The 21,052-nt window shown below is 36.9% G+C and overlaps 2 long non-coding RNA genes across 2 annotated transcripts; both read left to right on the top strand.

Moving 5' to 3' along the window:
* Positions 1-690: 690 nt before the first annotated feature.
* Positions 691-6,497, top strand: LOC140951648 (uncharacterized). Its single transcript, XR_012167312.1, has 3 exons — positions 691-804; positions 1,969-2,097; positions 6,461-6,497. It is a non-coding gene; the product is annotated as an uncharacterized lncRNA (long non-coding RNA).
* Positions 6,498-14,188: 7,691 nt separating this feature from the next.
* LOC140952703 (uncharacterized) lies at positions 14,189-20,739 on the top strand. The gene is made up of 3 exons (XR_012167382.1): positions 14,189-14,262; positions 20,195-20,394; positions 20,643-20,739. It is a non-coding gene; the product is annotated as an uncharacterized lncRNA (long non-coding RNA).
* The last annotated feature ends 313 nt before the right edge of the window (positions 20,740-21,052 follow it).

The raw sequence follows: 21,052 nt of genomic DNA, 5'->3' as shown, positions 1-21,052 counted from the left end.
GGAAACTCATGATCAACCGTTAATTGGACAGTAATACAGACGTCTATTTAAGAGGTAAGAGTCACAAATTGTTCTTAGCTTTTCTTTATACTACTCAGTTAAAATGAATTTGCAAAAAAATCGCTGAAAAGATATTTATTTTACGTGCAGAAGGGCGAGAATTGGCGCGCGTGTGTCCACGCTACCTCGCTCCTCGAATGGACTTGATCACTCGCGCGACAAAGCGCTGTGGCATCACCAACAAACGCATTGCAAATTTTAGGGTAACCCGGTAATCCCAACCCCTTCCCATATGAAGGAGAGGTTATTGACAATGTCGTTTTGGTGCACTATCAATCTAAGAGAGAAGGGATATTTCCTGAGAATTCTTTTCTAAATTTTAAAGAATAACCAAGATGGTCAGGGAGAGATTTCATCTTAATTCAAATGTAGTCGTTGATACTATTACTGTGTTTGAATTAAACGGTGTACCATAAAAATTAAACGTAAAATTGAACCAAAAAATTTGGAAAATCTACTTTTCAAATACACCGAGCAGGGAAGGCTAGGGTGTTATCCCTGCCCCCCAACACACCCCCTCCTCGTACACACCACTCTATCCCAGGTTTCACTGCAAGGAAGTTGAAACCAAGATGGCCGCTCACTGCAGCAGTAAGTTGTGTAGAAGGGAATAATCCTCAACAGGGGACTATAGTTGGACTATAACCAGTGTACAGCGGTCATTATTACGTTTTTAATCGGTTATAGCCCGAAACTTCTTTAACGAAGACCACCAAAGGACAGACTCAAATGTTTTTTGGCCAGGTAAATTAAAGGGTTTGTTGATCAGGGCTTGAATGAAGTGAAGCTTATACAACGTAAACTTAAGCTTATTACTTTAAATATTTTCTCAAAAAAAAATGGGACGTAAAAGGGCGATCGTTTCTTCTATTCTGATGACTTAAATTGTTTGGTTAAGCAGTAGTTTTGAATGCTGAAGCCCTGGAAGAATTAGTTTGGAATAAGGGGAGCACATGTGCTTTTAATTATTATTAAGCTTATATGAACGTTCGATAATGTACAGTGTAAATGGGACGTTTAAAAACTCAAGTAACATCACGATACAATTTCAATGGACTTTGCTAAGAAAGACATGTAAGGATATATTGATGGTATTCACAATGACGTCATCAAATTGCAAAGTCAAAACAAGCAAGGTTTTATGTATTCTTATTTTACACAAGGTTGAAGATAAATGGAAAATAAATCTTTGTACAAGTTTGCAGTCCCGATGCATGTTTCATTTAAAAAATACAGCAATTTTAACTTCCGAGTTTTCACGGTGCCTGACACCAAAATGGGAATGCTGTCTCATTGAAAAAAGTCTCTCTTGATTTCAGCAGTTTAATCATTTCAAGTATTAAAAGATGTGTTTATGCGCATGTTTGCTAGCTCTCAAGTGAAAAGGAAGAGCTTTTATAGAAAAAGTGAACTCCAGATGTTTTTTGTTGATTTCTGGTGGCTACATCAATGGACCAAAACTGTCCACTAATATGGCGTCTCCATACAAAGCTCTACAAAGGTGTGTGAAACGTTTCGGCAAATAACTCAGAAACTGTGGGCCACGAAGACCTGAGATTTGGACAAATTGTTTATATATTAGTCTCTCACACCATTTCATTTTCTTGGCTTCTTCCACTGGACGGTTTCCAATTTATTTTTTTGTGCCATGTTTATTGCGTGACGGTGAAAATGAAGAATTGTAGTAAAACAGGTGGTAACTGCTCTGTTTTTTCTTTGAGTTAAAACTGATTTCCATGAAATAGGAGCCCATTCAAATTATTGAAGATTACAAATGTATTTGACATTAGAAAATAGACATGAACATTGTGACCACTGCAAGACCTCTTTGTTTAGAAAGAAATTAATCTCAAAGCTCATTCCCTATCAATAATTTATAATATTTCATTTTACTTTCATTGCACACAGGTGAACAATAAATGAATTTTTCCTGAGCATAATCAATGAAGAAGTTAGAGCCAGGAAAGATATCAAGGTGCAGAGGACTGCAGATAAAAGGACAATCCCGAAAAGGACAAAATGGCCCTTAAAAATCTGGTTAGTAAAGTTCTTATTATTGCTTGCTATCTGTTGCAGTGGTTTCAAATAGGAAACCCTACTTACATTAGTTGACAATTCACAGCAGCACGGTCACAGGCATGTTTCTCCTAAGTTTTTTTTCCCTAAAAACGCACACACAACAATAACAACAACAACAGTATTCAACAGCCCAATCTCTACAGCAATGTAATGTGAGGACTGGATTATTTTGTGTAATCTATCATGTTTAATGTAAGGGCTGTGAGCATGATTACATAACAGAAACAGCTAGAGCTCTGGATACTAGATTGAAGGAGCACCAAACTAGAATGTAGAACACTATGTGCAGGATGTGAAGGGCTTCTTTAAAACACAAAATGGTGAAATGGCAAAATGACTAAAATTATTGTGCACGCAAGCTCATCATACCTGCCGAAAAGAGCACTTCTGTGGGGAAATCAACTGCAGTGTCAGCAGAGACATCAAGATGGCAGCGCGTGTTACAAAACAGAACTACCGTCAACTTTAACGTACGTGAGGATGAAGAAGTAAAAATTCCAAAGTAAAAAAAAGTTGCTATCAGTTGTAATAAACAGGGTGTGCAGTACAGTGATGGTTGGATGCTCAGGCATTCCATACCAACGTGGTTTATTACAGACTAACAAAACAGTGCATATGAACGATTAATAGTTCAAGAAAATAACATTGTTGTTAAATGCCTAAATGACCAGTAACCTCTAATCTTCTGGAAATATCTTCATGGATATACATGTCTGCGAATTTCTTTTAGATATCTCTCAGCATTCGAATCGACTCTAGATCTCATGAGGAAATGAAAAATTCCAGTGGTGTCAGGCTTTACACAGTCTGGCAGATTCTTCCATGCAGGATAAGAATTGAAAGCCTGAAACAAGAAAAACAAAAAGGGAAAAGATAAGTAAAAGAAGGGGCAAGCGATCTTTTCTTTTCTTTTTCTTTTTATTTTTTGCCAAAGTGATTCCTTGAGGCCAGCGCCACTAGAATCAATCCTCCAGAAAATGTCGGCCAGTGCCTGTCAAAACACATTGATGATCACGCAATAAGACAATAATAAAAATGGCCAGTGTTTCTCGTGAGTCTCATATTTAAACAATGAACAAAGAAAAGCCTCAGGACTGGCAAATATAACTCCAAAAGGACGAATCATAAAACCAGATGATGACCAATATTACTGAATACAGCAGCAGAAGAGACCAGCATCTCCTAGGAAATAAGACAAACCAACGAATAAACAATTATAAACTAAACTACCTAAAATCTGTTCTAATGGCCAAAATATGTCCATGGAACCTTCTTTCATATCCAAATAAGGAGTGTGTGTTTCTACCATGTTCTAATACATACCTTTCAATAAAGAGATTGTAATCTATGATGAAATTAAAAAATTTTCTAGATATGACGACGGGCCAGAAAGGAACACCAACCGTGGCAACAGCTTCATGAAGAAAAAGATAATTAACGGCTCTAACAATTTAAATAAGCAAACAGGCGGAACAATAAGGCAGTTTATGCCTTCGCAGCTCTGAACAAAGAAACCTACTCCCGTGCATCCTGGGTTCTAATAGCGAGAGAAAAACTAAGGCAACTTGCAATTATAGTAATTAGCCTTCAAAAAAAGACAGAAATGCGAATTAGTCTGAAATATTATAAACAATATTAACAGGGTGGGAGAGCGGGAAAACGAATGGTAAACATGTCAGAAAGTGGAATGTGTGAGAGAGAAAGAACGCATTCTTCGCAGACGAATTTATGGTGTAGATTAACCAATCAGAAGGTGCCAAAAAATGAAACATACCAGCGGAAAATACATTTACATTCTAATTTGCTTTGCTCAAACAAACATAAATTATTTTCCTCTTAAATGTAATACAGACAAAACAAACAACACTATTTGATGGTTAGATGCTCAGGCATTCAAACCAAGTGAGAAATAACAAAGTAAAGCAGATAAAGGAAAAATACTACCGCAAAAAGCTGATTATCAGTCAGACTTGAAAATGTTTTGAAGAACCCAACTTCAACCTTTCAGAGTTTTTCCTCTTCATTTCTGCTATTCATGTCACATAAAGATCTGAACTATCTTTCAGATATGTTAAACTTGGAGACGGACAAACTGTCATTGTGGTTTAAAGCAAACAAGCTTTCTCTAAATCTTAAAAACACTAAGTTTATGGTCTTTAAACCAAGACAAAGTGTTCAATTTGTAATATTCAAATAAGTATAGATAATCAAAATATTGTTAAAGTAAAGGAGACAAATTTTCTAGGCGTAATTTTGGATGAAAACTTAAATTGGAAGTCGGAAATATCATTCGTTGCAAATAAAGTTGCGAAGTCAATCGGTATAATATCTAGATGCAGCTTCTTTCCTTCGTAAAACGTCTCTACGTATGCTCCACTATTAGTTAATTTATCCTTATTTTTTACCACTGCAATATAAAACCAATCTCCGCCGCCTTGTTATCCTTTAAAAGTGCATTATTAGAATAATAAATTATTAATAAATCACATTGCAATAATCATACAGACCCCATCTTTAAGGACCTTGGTATACTAAAATTTAATGATATCCATTTGCTTCAACTGGGCCAATTTATGTATTCTTGCAAAAATTCATTCTTACCTCCAAGGTTTAATAACAATTTCTCTCAAAGCAATCAATTCCACTCTTACAACACAAGAAATTCCCGGGCCTACCGTCTACTGTATTGTCGTACAAACAATAAGAAGTTCTCGCCCTTTTTTCAAGGGCCTAAGTTTTTTAATTCACTTGACAATGAGGTCATCAACTCTCAGTCCCTTTCCTCTTTTAAGAAAAAACTGAAATTTAAATTATTGAGTTAGTATGAAAATCTTTCCATCTTCAAATTTTTGCCATCTTTTCTTCAATTGATGTGAAACAGCTCTAGCCCGTAGTTCGAGAAGGCCTAACCTCTAATAAGCTCCTATAGTTTCTGTTAGGTCTCCTCGCCACTTCTTTTTTCCTTCTTTTCCTATATTTTTTGTAATTATTGTGTGGCAAATAATAATAAACTAAAAGATAAATGTCTGCTTTCTTAAGGCGTTTCTCGTCTTCGGAGTTCGATGCGAGGTCGTCTGACTCATATTCTTGAACGATCAACCAACTGTCCTTGCTGCGGTCTGCAATCTTTATTAATTTCTGCCTCTTGCGAATGATCTACTCAGCTTCCTGTGCCAAGGTCAGGCTCCTGACTTGGGTTGTCAGCTCTAGCCTTAGTTCTGGAGAGAAGACTTTCTAGCTTGGTGTTAACCTCAAATTGTTTCCTGTTACCTTTGAATTTGAATTCCGAGGTGGACCTCTGTATTTTTGACTGACCTTCTATTATTTTTGCTTGTGCCTCAAGTTTAGTATTAAGATATCCTTTAAACAACGAAAATACTTCATCAACCAGCTCTGAACTTTGAGGTTTAAGGTTCGCTGAAGGATCTTTAGGTTTCAATTCCTCTACAACTGACTCTAAATCAGACATCTCTGCGATAAAACGAACAGTAAACACGTCAGAAACTGGAATGCGAGAGAGAGAGAAAGAATGCATTCTACGCGGACAAATTTATGGTGTAGATTAACCAATCAGAAGGTGCCAGAGAGCCCTGTAGAGAATTGAAACATACCAGCAGAAAATACATTTAGCCAGTTCATGGAAGGTAAAGAAATAACAACTGGACATGACAGAAAAAGAGGGAGTTTTTACTGTTTAAGAAAGTCATTTCATGTTTTAAACACTCCCGGATATGCTTTGTATGAGGTGAGCCTCTGTATGGGTATTTCGGACAACATCAAAGTCATGACAATTGCTGTCGATGAAACAATCAAGTTTGACAAAGTTAGTTGAGCAATTCAGAGTGTTTGTTTTGCTTATTAAGTTACCTGATACTTTTTGGATTTTCTCTTCTCTGAGTCATCGTTGCAATTGTGCTGAGTTCACTAGTAGCATTACATATAAAAAAGTTCTTGATATTGGATAATTTTGCCTGAATAAGAGATGATTTAATGGAAAACGCACAAGAAACCTAGTAAGGATTATACTTTTGCAAGACAGTTCCCTTGACAGGAGGATCAAGGAGGCTGTAGAGATTGAGACAAGATGCTCCTCTTTTAACCAGGATGAGGCAGGGCTGGGGAAACCAAACATCCATGTTCCACTCATCCTGTCACCTGACCATCCTAAGATCATGTGACTGGTGTGCAACCACACACTTTCGATTGACGAAAGCTGAGCAATTCAGCCAAAATGTTTTGGAACAAATGATTTGTTATGTTTCCAATCTATAATTTCTTTTAACTTAGCAGCTAGAGACTTACGTGGTCTTTTCTCTTTTAGCAAAAAGATAATCAAACACCCCAAAAATAGGACAAGGAGTTGGATATTAATGTCAATCTGACAGAATGCTTTCTTCTGTAATTGGTGGTAAGTGAGAAAAGTTATTTATTATTAAGTACCGGTGTAGTTAATGCAAAATAATGCCAGGGCTGTCATTAAGAGGGCAAGGATTTCCCCTGCTAGTATGAACATGGCCCCTGGCTTCTTTCATGGGAAAATAGAAGAAAAATAGAACCAAAAGAAAAATAATCTCTAGCCGTTTTATTCTCCGCCTTCTTGTTGTATTTACCCGGTAACTTGAAATCTTAGTAACATCCCTGAATGTCTTATATCTGTAATGATTAAGAAATGACATTTAACAGATGTCAAAATGCCTCATACTGCACAGTATAAACCATTCTTACAAACTAAACCTAACGAGCCTTAGCAACTGCTTGAAAGTAGAGGCTTGACTGTCTTGCAGCACAGTGTCAGGCTCTTGGGATATTCAGTTTTAATTAGTAACATCCAACTAGTGGTCTATTATCAATGCTGCCTTCTGATTGGTTGAGCTACTACTAGGCTATATCTTATAGCCCACTAGTAGCAATAAGTGCCGGCTTTGAGAACCAAAACAATGGTGGCTGAATCACATTTTACTAGCTAAAGTTGTTTTGTCTCTATGTTTTTGACCAACTAGTTGGATTTTACCATTAAAAACAATTATTCCTCTCGCCCTCATGGCCTCTGAGTCAATAGCCCATTCGGCCTTCAGGCTCATGGGCTATTGACTCAGAGCCCATTTGGGCTTGAGGAATAATTATTAAGTATTCTCTCTAGACTTGCCCACAAGTTGAGCTCAAAATTTTTCTCGAGCGCAAAGCACAAGCTAGTAATTTTTTACGTTTTCTGTGGTAAAGTGTGTGAGACACTGGGAGCTCAACTTCTGTCCCTTGACGAAAATTGCATCAATTGACATCGTTTTAGCGCGAGCTATTTGCATCCAGACTGGGCAGAGCTGTCAAAGTATGCCAAAATAAGAACAGACTGTTCGGTAATATTTTCTTTGCATGAAAAATCTGGCTCTCGCCAGTCTCACAAGTTGGAAGGAAGAAAGAATTCCACTAAAACTTCACTGCACGTTGCTCTTCCTGACAATGTTTGCCAACAATGTGGTGAATCAATAGAGAATCCTGCCCCATTAAAAAAAGGAGGTGACTGTTTACAGGTGCGGAGAAAATGAAAACTTGTTAATAATTTGGAATTTCTGGTCAGTTGTGTATTTACTCATTCGGATTTGCAAAATTGCCGAAACTGCACTGATTGGAACGAAAAACTAACCAAAAAAGTTGTGAAGGTTAGAAGAAATTTTTCATGATGTACATGCTCAATGCACTTTTATCTGTCAGCTGCCAGAAAAGATCAAATCGAGGGATCAGAATCTAAGGCTAACAGACGTGCTATCCATGGTACAACAACCAAACAAATGGGCTAAATTTCATCTCTTTCCCCATACTGTTATAAATCAAAAACATAAGGAGCAATTTGAAATGTCAAGCTCTTGCCTGAGTTACTTGCTCTCTGCTGGTGCTGACAAAAACACATCCTTTCCACTGCAGAGATGTTTGCCAACATCTTTGAAGTTTTAAAATAGCTTTCCATAACCAATTTGATAGAACACATCGCACTCGGCTTTGTATTCAAATACAGGTGATATAGAGGAGATGTTGAACACAAAATAACCGAATTAATACAACCTGCAGTTAAAAAATATAGAACTGCTGCAATCATCGTCTTAATTTGAATTTGGATCATGACAGCTGAAGTTATGAGGAGGAAATTTCCTCCTGTAAATTTGGCGCACTGCAGGGGGTAAAAGTCCTTTGTGCTGGGGTCTACTACCAGAACCAGAAACGAGAAGTGAAGGACTTTGAGAACGTCTTTTTTTCTCCCAAGTAAGCAGATAACGTACAGAAACAGATCCACTGGCACTGATTGTTGCCAATGTTTTGGAGTAGGAATAATCTTCAATTCCACGCCCATATTCACTAAGTCAGTTAGTTGATATAAACAGACAAAGCCTGACTTCTTATTAGAAGTTGTGACCTCTTGTGCAAAAATGTACACCACAGGCTTTCCTTTTAAATGGATGAAATGCACAGCTACCATACAGGTTTGCAAATATTAATGGATTGTAACCCGTTTTAACAGGTCTATTGTTATCAGTATTCTGAACAGCTAACACAAAATAATTGGCGAACCGCTCATCAAGATTTCCAAATGGGTTACCAAAACAACTGAATGGCTTAAAGAAACAGTATCCTGTTTGACTTTCTGACAGAATGTTGCGAATTCAAACGATGTGAGGAGAGTAAGAGAACCTACACTAAAACTTCTCAGAATTACAGATCAAGGATAAATTTTTCCTGTCATGTTTCAATTTGGCAAAATTGGGATTTTTTGGTGTTATTTTCTTTGCCTTTGGCTGGAGGATCAAAAGAAGGCAAGCCCTTATTTCTCCCGCCAGCTTTCATACAAGCTCAGATAATAGTGAAAGGAATACACAGAAATGGAACAGCAGCAGTAAATACTATGTAAGAAAGAAACCATTGAGACATGGATGTGACTGAGGAGATCTTGTGGAATTAAGCTTTGCGAAGCACAATGTGTTGGAACAATGTGTTAGTAAGCTTTTTAATAAACCGTCCTACTGCTGACAAAATCAAGCAAACAGGCAGAACATGTTTTGAGAAAAGAGTGCAATGAAATCATATTATAATGTTTGACTAACCTTTTTGATGCTTCATCGAGTTGAGATTGCATTTTTGTTTATATCTTTCAAACTTTTGAGGCCAGAACACGAGCAAATATTACTGGACTTGCATTTGCCACAAATTAACCTCTGACTCCAGTTGCACAGCAGAAAGGCTGCTTTAAAAGCGAGTGGGACGAGCTTTTCGGGTCACGAGGCGGTCAAGCTAGCGACAAAAACACGAAAAGTCTTTGTGCTGTGAGCAAAATTGTAAATAAGAGGAAAGACTTTGAAAGTCTAAAATAATAAGTCTAGAGAATGTAAACAACAAATCTCCATTGGCGGTGAGGTCTGGAAGGAAATTTTGTAGTGCAATTTTAATTACATATGATAGTTCTATTGTCTTTTTAAGAAAAAAAAAAGATGACGCCCGCATGTGCTCATAATGAGGACACTGTCCCATAAGAAAATGTTTAAACGGACCGACATAAACAGCGCTATAACATTTAGTTTTGGCTGGAATGGCTCATGAAAAACAATACTGCCAAATCAAAAGGGCAAGTGAATCTGAACCCTTCTGCTGCAACAAAAATATTAGCTTCCTACAGCTGTTGAATGGTCTGAGAAAAGTAATTTAAATATAAAATTTTGTATGTACAATCACAGACTTACATGTATTACAGCAATTTATTAAAGCAAAATCATTGAGTATTGAATATTCACGACTTTATTGCACAAACAAACAAACAACTGAAACTGTTTTGTAACAGCTTTTTATTGTGTTAAAATGTTTGCTCTTTGCTGTTTTGAAAGCGACTTCAAATGCAGTAATCAGGCACAAACCTTCACCTGAAATTTTAAGCAAAACTTTAAAGGGCGGTACAGAAGGGCTTACCTGGATTATTCTTGTCACGGAAAAGAGTAATGTCCGTGAAAGGTACTGAGTGTAGTGAACTTTGTGTATGTATGTTAAACCTAGTGTTCTTAAATCACATGCAGGGAGAATAAGGGACTAGTCTAAACTCAGTGCATGCTAGCAAAAAGGTAGCTGTACATGATGTTCTTGATTGTGATTACAAGGTGATTGCCCAAATTGTAAACATGCACTTAGACCCAATAAGTTCCAAACAAAGGCAGCTCGACAAGTGAGCCCTTGTAAGCCATTGCCAATTGACATTTTATCACTTAATTTAAGATGTCTCGAGTAGTTTCTAAATTACGAGACTTGCAATGTAACTGGAAGGTACAGAATCACTCAAAGGGGCCTCACGAAGAAACTATACACAATTTATCCCCCTAAGAAAACTTACTTGTCTATTATAACATTACTCAATGCATGAGGTCTGGTCACAGGAAATGCAGTGTTACAGGATGCGAAATGCCCCTCAAGTAAGACTGAAGTATACTTGCTTTTATTTATGTACAGTGGAAATTGTTTCCGGTCTGACCGTGATAGGTAGCGACGGGGAGAAAACCTAATGTAAGCCTTGCCGACCGAAATGTAATGCGATGTTGCCCTTTCACTCAGGGTCACTCTGGCTTGTTTCGCTTTTTGGTAGTCTTTATTTTGCGGTTTGTAAAAACAGGTACGCCCACTCCCTTATCATTTCCCAACATTCGGTCAGATCCAGCGCCGTAAAAACTCGATGGTTCTTTGTTCACATTTTTTTTGTCAAACAGTTCAGGAATCGTTCGAGTACTTCCAGGTAGCAAAAGTCTCCAATTAGATCTTTCTTTTCTCTAAGTTTTTAATCAAAGTTCTTTATAGCAGTACAACGACTGTTCTTTGCTGTAGAATTGTAATTTTCTGGAGTAATCTTGGCTTAATTGTCCTTAAGTAAGAACCAGTTAAACTCACAGGTAATGTAAAACAAAAAAGTCAACACAATAGAGCATAGCATTTACAAAAGGTACAATACAGAGAAAAAGTGCAACAAAGTTAAAAGAAAATAAATGGTTGGTATGCGGGGAAACGAAAGGTGGCTTCACACAAATCTTGGCTGTTTCCTCAGGCTAGCATGATCAATTATTTTGAGGGTGCTTTTTGCTGTTCACACCCAAACTGTAATGTTATTCAAACTATAATAATTATTATTAAGTGTTAAATTAGTTCCTTTGCTTTACATGTATGACTTTGCGGTGAGATTAAATCAGTTGGGCTATATACATGCAGGATGTGATTATAAGCCTGTGTAACCAAAATGAACAATGTTTAATTTTTGGGCTCACAGATTTAACATTAAATAATAATATTACTAGAAAATAATGGACAATTGTGTAATCATTGGACATAAAGCAGATAGTGTTTTCACTTTTTCCACATGCCCAAGGTCTAGGCGCAAGAAAATTTTAGTGACTTCAAGCCACACGTTAATGATAAGACCTTAGACAGACTGTTAGTTTGAGCATAAAATTGCAATAGTTCACTCAACCTTATGTCTAATTTTAAATGTTTTGTTCATTCAACACTGAAAAAGATCAAACAGTTAGCAAACCCAGGTAGAGGTTTATCAGCATTTTCCAATTGCTACACATTGTAGCTAGTTTTCATCATTGTTCAAGTAAGTTGCTGCTGTGCCCCGTATTTTGAGTTTTATGTAAATCAGTGACCAGAGGCTATCTAAGCCGTTAATCCACTGAGCCACTTTTTTAAACATTCTAACCATGACTAAAGTCAAGTAATTGTTAGTTTTGGGCTTACAAGCTGTCTTATGTCAACTTTTTTTAACCAGGCAGAAATGGGACTTCACTGAGCAAATATTTCTTTGGTCCAAGCACCATCTAAAAGTTATGAGCCCTGAGCCCTCTTTTTTTACCCTTAGCTGTTTGAAAGATATAGAGCGCTGACCAGATACAGTAAATCACTACCCGATTGTGTAAATCACGAACATGACCATACATCTTAAAGAAAACTAATCCTGATCATTTCATCTTCATTACTCAGATGTTGAACTCATCTTGGTGGCTTTTTATTTGCTATGATTGACTGCATTATACCTATTGTATATGCTGAACAATTTCAAGAATAAATTATGGTGATTTCATATGAATTTTTCAGTGGATTCTCTTTCGCTGTGCTAATAGGGCAACAGCGACTAGGTTTTGATTCAAACAATCAGAAATAGATTAAATTAGTTAAGACATCTTGAAACCTTTTGTTGGACAACTAGTTAGAGTGTGGGTTGGTCTGTCCTTTTTCTCTTCGGTTCTTGTTGTTGTTATTGTTGTTCTTTGTTTCACATATTTGTCAAAGTTCATCTTGCAATGCTTCTCGAGGGAAGAGAGTGTGGCTGGCAGCTGTTCCAGACACCTAGTAGCCTGCCAGGAATTCCAAATTTCTACACCCTGAATAAATTCACAAGCCTACTTTACTCCTGAAGAAGTAGTTTTCCGCCTCACTATAACTTGTAAAACCATTTTTATTCTTGTCTTTGTGGACCTTTTGAAGTTTTCTCTCAGTATCAATATAAAGACTTTTGAAGAGGGTAAAAAAATTATCGCATGAAGTTGACCCCTACTGCTTTGAGCCTTTAGCGCCCACTATGATAATTAAATTTAAACTAACTGCTGCACTGAATTTGATGTTAAAAAGATTATCGACAACAACAAATTAGTTGGTTCATACTTAAGATGTCCATATAACCAGAAAGAGAAAATTTCACTGCTCTGTCAATTTCAGTTGTTTAATACGTCGAAAAGCGGCCACCATTTTATGGATTTATTTCAAGCATGCGCTCGTTTAGCGTCTGTTACATTCCTGACAGGCATTCGCGTGTACAAATCAGGTTTGACCAGATCTTGCCTTCAGCCTCGTCAACAAGAGATCTGTGTACGAGATTATGACAACTAACCTCTACTAATATAGAGATACCCAGGGGAAATTAGAGTTGTGTGAAAATATTTGTTGGTACCTCTAAAGTTTAATGTAAACCACTCACTGCCAACCTCCACACTCTTTTTTAAGGCTTCCTGTTCAAAAAGACACCATGTGCACGATCACCCTCCCCGGGAGAGCAACAGTGTACAAAGAACTTCCAATTACATCACACAAAATGGGAACAGTTATCTATATACTTGAATAACGAAAGGCTCAAAACGTTTTGTACTCATTGCAGACCTATTTTTTTGGATTGTCTTGTTATGGTTATTTCCTTAATGTTTAAAAGATCTTCTCAATCTCATTAATAATTCATAAAAAAATGCAAAGGAAACTAATGTTTAATGAGTGTTTGGAAATCAGATGAAAAATTGCCTAATTTTTTGCATCCTAATTTCTCCTTCTTATGAGAAGTAATAGCAAGCATTGTATTTTTAACTCTTTTCTCGGTGTTTCATCTGGTGATGAAACACTGCGTCTCATGCTTGATTATATATTACTTCAAAGCTACAAGGTTACCTCTTAATACACCCTGACTTGTTCTAAAATTTTAAATATATTTTGCATTGAAATCTGCATTCCTTGGTGTGTTTCTAGGCTTTCTAAACAGTTGATTGTTGATAACAAAGGGTGTGATAAGATGTTTGACTTCCACTTGTCTAATGGACGAGAGTGATTTTAGTTTACATGTATTTATCAAGAATAAGATCTACTTGTCCTTGGAGGCAAGAGTTTATTCTCAAACTTAATGCAGTGGTGGCGTATACATGTATGGTATGCCACACGTGTATATCATTCAATGCAAATTTTTGTTCCTTTTCATTGGCCGAGAGCCCACCAAGTGACCTGCAAATAGCTTCCTACAAATAGTGGTCTGCTCATGCATGCACAATGCATGCACCCCCTTGCGTTTGTGCTGCATTTTTCATTTTCATTCGCGCACTCGACGATCTTTAAGGAGAAAAAAGACAGTCTTTGAACAGCCTATGTTAACTCCAGAGGTGTAACCCTCAAGTGTGAGACAGCTATTTGGGTGCTGTAACAGTGAATGAAGAAGGCTTTGTGGCATTAATAAATTGTTATTTCTTTTCACAGGAATGTTTTGACTCTATGTTGTGGAAAGGAAGGAGAAATGGTGATTTCTGAAGAATTGCTGCAACTGTAGACCCTCAGAAGGGATTTGTTTAAAAAGAAGTAAGTACATTAGTTTCACTATAGGTATATTACCCTTAATATATATTTTACATTCCTTTCAATGGCTGAGAACTCATAGATGGATAAGGAGAGAGAACCCTTAAAACTTGACCTTAGGTTAAAAATTTTTAACCCAGGTTGATTCTCAAGTTCCTTTGTCTCCTAGTACTAATTATTCATGAATCAGGGCTATCAACATAGATGAAAAATTTTATCACCTGAATTTAATTTTGACCTCTAACATATCCACATACAAATTCTCCAGACTCTACTCCATAATTTCCTTAAAAATTGAGTTAAGAGAGTTTTTTTAAAAGCCAAAGCATTTTCCTATTAGGTGATCACTTTTAACCTTTCTACTAGACTTTCTCAAAGTCCTGTGCTTCTCATTTCCGGTTCTGGACTTTTTTTGACATACTTTGACAGCTTACGACAACACACACACATGATGACACACATAATAGGGATGCCAAAATGACGTCACTAGATGTGATTTTTGCAGTGGAAACAAGTCGAGCTCCAACTCGCTTGCTCGCTCATTGCAGCAGAAAACATAAAAAATCTACCACTTGCACTTAGCGCTCTTGAAAAATTTTGAGCTCGACTTGTTAGATCGACTTGTAGGCAAGTCTACCTTTCTACTAGATTATCTTTTGACATTTTTCAGGAGAAAAGTGATTTAGGTCTTTCTTTAAGGTTTAGTTAACTCCTCTGAGACTCATGTCGTGCCATTTTTTGTGCAATATACTTGGAGTGTTTGCTTAAAGTTGAATTAATGTTTTAAAAGCATAAAGTGCTCAAATGCTTATAGACTGTAAGTAACTTGTAGGGCTGTGCCAGTCTTACCTGAAATAGGGCTACGATGGTCCTTGATTTATCAGTGCAAGAGCTACACAATACGGTCTTAAAAATAAAAATGGGGTTAGGATGAAACAAGGCTAAGTGAAGATTTTGCTGAAAATAAAAACAGGGTACTAGCATCATCAAACTTAACATCTCTTATCTTCACCAAGACATTATTCCGCGAACTATGCTCATTGAATGTACCCAAAAGTCTTGACACAGTTGCTCATTACACATTACGTAACCAATAACTGTTCTCTGCATAGAGCGGTTTTCACTTGACTGTCGTAAAACCAAAACCAAAGTAAATACACTAGCCAACCAAAGGGCGTAGTAAAACCAAAACCAAAACCAAAACCAATCCCTTTCGACAGTCAAGTGAAAACCGCTCTAACTCGATTGATGTCAAAGTCAGAGTCTAAAATGTTGTCTACAATAATTTGTCCTATTCAGTGTACTATAGCGCTGGGAACATCGTCATTATGTCAACAGTGAGCTGTTTTACAAACTAGAACGCAGCTTAACAGGCCAAAGCTGTTGAATAGGGACTATGCATATTGATGTGATATTAAAAAACACTCTCTGGCTAAAAATGTTGTTACAGGCAAAATTATTAGAAAATTGAAAAATTCTAAAATTTAGCGTGTGATAAAAATACAATGGAATAAAATTACCCGGGGGTCGTGACTTAAGAGTCTGACTCAGTAACTCTTGTTGGTGCCGGGATTTGTTGTTGTTGTTAAGAAACTATCAAAGGCCTGGTTTCAAATTTAAGGGGGCAAACTAGTGCATTTCATACCAAGGGTGAAGATTTGAGTGTTAACAATCAGAACTCTGAGAAAACAAAAAATTAATGTTCAAGCAATGCCTGCGCTATTTGAAGGATCACCAACTTTCCAATTGTGAACAATAAAGTATTTCAAACTGGCTTGCTGAGATACATGTTTAGTTAAGCCGAACAAATTGTTTTATGTGACCAGTGCGAGTCAAGAATATTTTTTGTATGTTTAGAAGTGACAAGTGACACCACCAACTCTAGTATGACCCCCCTGCCAAAATGATGGCTCTGCTTCACAGGAACCCCTCCTTTTTAGATACAAGCAGCACAGGCCAACATCCTATATTAGGATGAAGGGACATGATTTTCTCAAAGTCCGAGAGCAATGAGGCAATATGCAAGTGTAACCAAACCTCCTGCAAATCCTTTGACTGCATGTTGCCCCAAGTTGATCGTCATAATAACCTATGTGTTACTAAACAACATGTCTCGAGGAACTTTTATCAGCAAAGGCATTATGAACAGTCCGGAACCACAGGGACATGACAGCCATCCATGAACACTGTTGTTGGGAAAAAAAAATAGAAAAAAATTCCCATTGGTGCACTTTGAGTTGTTGTCAGCTAGTGGTATAAAGAAAACATCATCAGAGCAGAAAAAGGACTTGTGGCAGGTAATTTACAAATACCAAGAATGTGTCTTCCCGAGAACATCAATAAACGACGTTTTCACCTGGAAGGTATACAGATCCCTGTGTTACAGTTCAAAACACTCTCCATTCTTGTAGGAAAGTATATGGATTACTTTTCGTGAAGTGTGAGGTGAGGTGAAGTTAGAAAGTCTAACTCATCTGACAACCATTTGAAGGCATTGCGTGACCCACTGGGCTGGGTGGTTACTGGAGTGGTTGCATGGTGCAGGGACACTTTACATCCAAGGTGATCAGTGTCAACTTTACAAGCTGTGGCAAGAATCTGCATAGTCTCCTTAATTCACCGCAACTTGGGCCAGACTTACACAATGCAATCCCCACCCCCACAACTGGCCGCTTCAAACTGACATACATTCCTTTCCCGGAATACAGCCAATCAAAGTGCAGCTTTCATTTTCTTGCGAATGTTTGCAAGAAATGTCCACCAATCACCTTGCTTCTTTCATTTCACAAGATGGTACCTGTTGTCTTTCATAACAAAATGGCAGATTTTGAAGAAGCATTCTAATTTGGCTGTATCCAAATTTGGGTTTATGGGTTTTTAAAACAAAGCAGGAAATCATTATAATCACAGATACACATATGAGTTATTCTGATCTAGCTATTTCAGAAAAGGCCAAAAAAATTCAAAATTTTTACTGATATTAAGGTAAAGTTGCATAAAAAGCTTGTCTTTAAGAGAGGTCAAAGAAAATCAGTGGTAAACTGCATCGGAGATCAAATTCTGTCTGAAAAATCGCACAAAATGTAAAACTCGGGAAATACATGTAATATACTAGACCAGCTTCATGTCATCGAAATCCATGTTTTTTTAAAAATAAATTTATTACACTCAGAGCAGCCAAGAAAAGATTTGCTAAGTCAAATTTTGAAATTCTCTGTGCACTGCATACTTAATGTACGTGCAAAAAAGAAAAGAAGGAAAACCTCTTTTGTTAAGGCAAACCATCAATGGTCATGGTACACACTATCACAAACTTATGAGTCGCATGTTACCTTGTCAACACTTTATTTCAAACAAACAAATGACTATCCTTGTCATATTTCCTCACATCAATATCCAGTGACAATCAAATGACTCCCAGCCTAAATCTGTTGACTCATTTTTGCTTGTAGGAATAGATCAACAAATAAAACACTAATAATTGCTGCTTTCCATAATTTTCATTTAGTTTTGTCCTGTCTCTTTTAAATAACCTGTCATATGCCGGCAGTTATTTTCCTGTGAAAGACGATGCAGTCTTTCCTGTTAGAGCAGTTTTCACTTGACCGTCGAAAGTAATTGAGGAATTGGTTTGGTTTTGGTTTTACTACACCCTTTGGTTGGCTAGTGTATTTATTTTGGTTTTGGTTTTACGACAGTCAAGTGAAACCGCTCTGTTGGTGCAGTGTATACAATAAAAACTAAATGAGGTGCTTATTGGTCCAATCATACAAAACCACAAAACATGTAGGAAAGGAATGTATGTTGGTTTGAACATGCATCATGGGGTTTGGGAAAACTGCCTGACTCTTGCCCTAACAGCTGCGTAGGAGACTAGAAACTGCATGACCCAGTAGAGAATGTCTGGAAGTTAAAAGCCTTTGGTAGACAAGGTGCCACTGGTACTGTGCAGTGATAAAGGAATACATTAGTAAGGGATACACCCATAAGTTCTCACTGGAAGAAGCTGGACACCTTGGTCAGATAGATTGTGGAGTATTGTATACTGAATTTTATCAAAAATGACAATTCCAGACCTACATGGTAAACAGAGTGGCTGAAATCATGAAGCTGATATTCATCCAGGCGAGTGACTAAGTTGTACCTACAGCTGTGCGAGAAGGAGTAAACTATGAACAGGAACACGACTAATTAGTTGGAGAACTTGAGTAATTAAGGACACACAGACCAGTAATTACATTTATCTTCTGTTGTAGGATAATCATTTTGGCCGCGTTAAAATATTGCTCTATTTGTACTCCATCTTTGTTAAAAAATATATAATATAGAGTACAAAATGCATTTCAAAATTGAAGGTTAGTAGTATATGTACAAATGATAAAAAGGCTGTCTTAATTTGTTCCTATACAGTGATAACTCAAACTTTGTATCATGATTTATCTCGTTAGTTTGAGTTATTGGAAGTCAGCTGTAGCAGGGTTCATACAAAAAATTGCAACCAGTTTTCCAGGACTTTCAAGGACTTTTCAAGGACCACATTAGATTTTCAAGGACCACCTACTAGGAATATAATTTCACCGATTGTACAAAAATGCACATTCCTAGTCTATTCTAATAAGACTTTAAGGCTTGAACTGTTTGTTTTACCAACTTCTCTTCTACATTTTTCAGTTCACGTCTTGTCTTAACTGATAGTTAATTATTGCATAAGACATAGAGCACTTTATGTATGTAAATAACCTTTAAATTCTCTGAGCTATGACTTAATATTCTATCTTGGACAACCAAAAAGCATCAAAAACCTCTTTCCAGGCCACTACATTCAAAGTTGAAGAAAATTCAAGGACTTTCCAGGCTTTCCCCTAAATTTCCAGGACTTTTCAAGACTGTGTGAACCCTGTGTAGATTTGAAGAGACACAAGCTTTGATTGGGGCCACCTATATATCCTTTTGAAACTTGTTATTATGAAAAACAGTTTGAGTTCGTGGAGGTTTGAGTTGTCGGGGTCAATATTGAATGTCAAATTTGCCATCTTAATAATTTGGTGCTGATTTTTCAGCACTTCAGTGTACAGTATAAAATTTAACTTATTTGTAACATGATTGAGCTATGTTATGATTAAACGTGATCAGTTTGTTTGACCAATCAATATCAAATTGCTGTTGCAGTAGTGTTAGGTTTAGTGGTTTTATTGATTATACATCAAGAACAGCTAATGAAATGGCATCCGAGTAGAGTTACAAGGGAATTTAGAATTTAGTTTGAGTTAGCAAGGAATTTGAGTTATCCGAGTTCGAGTTAACTTAGTAAAAATGACTGAAAAGTGGGTTTAAAGTTCAAGGGAAACTGGACTTAGTCTGAGTTAGCTGGGAGTTCAAGTTGTCCGAGTCTAAGTTATTGGGGTTTTACTGCAGTTACAACTATAAGGCATGATATAAATTTGCTATTCATGTAGCTGCGTCTAACAATGTTTATATGACCTCACTGGCATCAGACTCGTAACAAAGACAACAGTTACCGGCACTGTACAAACAACTTATTGACTGACTCAAGCAAAACTAACTATGAGAGAATGACTGGACAACTGATAATTTAACTAACAATACCCGACTGTTTAACTGTTACAGTAGACAGATCGAAATGCACCAAATTATGACATTATGAGTCTTCACAGCCAATAACATCACAACTTAACTGACAGCCAACCAATGACATGATGACTTAATTGACCAATCAGATCAATAACCAGAATTTAATACCATCAACTGATGTGATACAACTCACCTTGACTCTGAAGATGACTACCGTACAGGTTGTCGAAACATCAGTCACTTGTCAACAGCAGTTCTATTCAAGACTACGTTCACCCAGACAACCTACTTATGAAAGAAAGACAGGCAATACTCAATTGTGAATTATTGCTTTTTCTTCCAGCATGAAATGAGTGACTTACTGATGGTGGGAAAGTTGCCAGAAAATGCTTTGATAATTTAGCCCTGATGATCTCTCCAACACTTTATAATGCAAGTTACCCAAAGAGATCTCACCCTTTTATGTGGACACTCAGACAGCAAGAAGTACCAAACCCCAGGTGACCTGTAGATGGACACATTTTATTGCCAGCTTTAAAAAAGGTGAGTCTTTTTTTACTGATTTTACTCATTAAAATTTGTTGATCAGAACACTCATTCTGCAATGTGTATTGATTAAAATTTTTAAAAGGAACTATACCTTTTTACTTTTAAGTTAAGTACGATAAACCATTGTTTTCCTTGAGCTCACAACCAGAACTATTCTTATAGTTTATCATATTTTATGTCTATTTCGGAAGTGCACTTCTTGATAGAGGGGACAGACTAATGATATGTTGTTTTTTGCACAGTAAGATAAAGAAGACTGTACCCAAAACACTTTCGCCTGAGGCCACAGAAATCATCAAAGAGGCAAGTGTAGTCATAGATAGAGTCAAACCAATCTGATTCACTGACAGAGTGTGAGACATTTCAACATGTATGCACTTAGCATTTTTTTCTCTTATTTTCTCTTGTGCATAGCTCTGTTAAAAGATGAGTTTGCAGTGTTGAAAAGCCAAAACCCAATCTGCTAATAAAATAGGAACAGGTACCATTACGTTTTTAATTTTTAGCACTGAACTTAACTAAATACACAAGTTTTTTCACCAAATGTAAATACTTCAATATTGTATTCTTGACATCACTATTTGCTTTCATTGCAGGTGACCAAGGACCATTATGGGGAGGAAACAAGAACGAACAATGGAACATTTAAAGA

This window comes from Porites lutea, chromosome 11 (assembly GCF_958299795.1).
Source record: "Porites lutea chromosome 11, jaPorLute2.1, whole genome shotgun sequence".
Classification (NCBI taxonomy): Eukaryota; Metazoa; Cnidaria; class Anthozoa; order Scleractinia; family Poritidae; genus Porites; species Porites lutea.
Note: the sequence above shows the minus strand (reverse complement) of the source record. Positions and strands in the feature narration are given on the sequence as shown.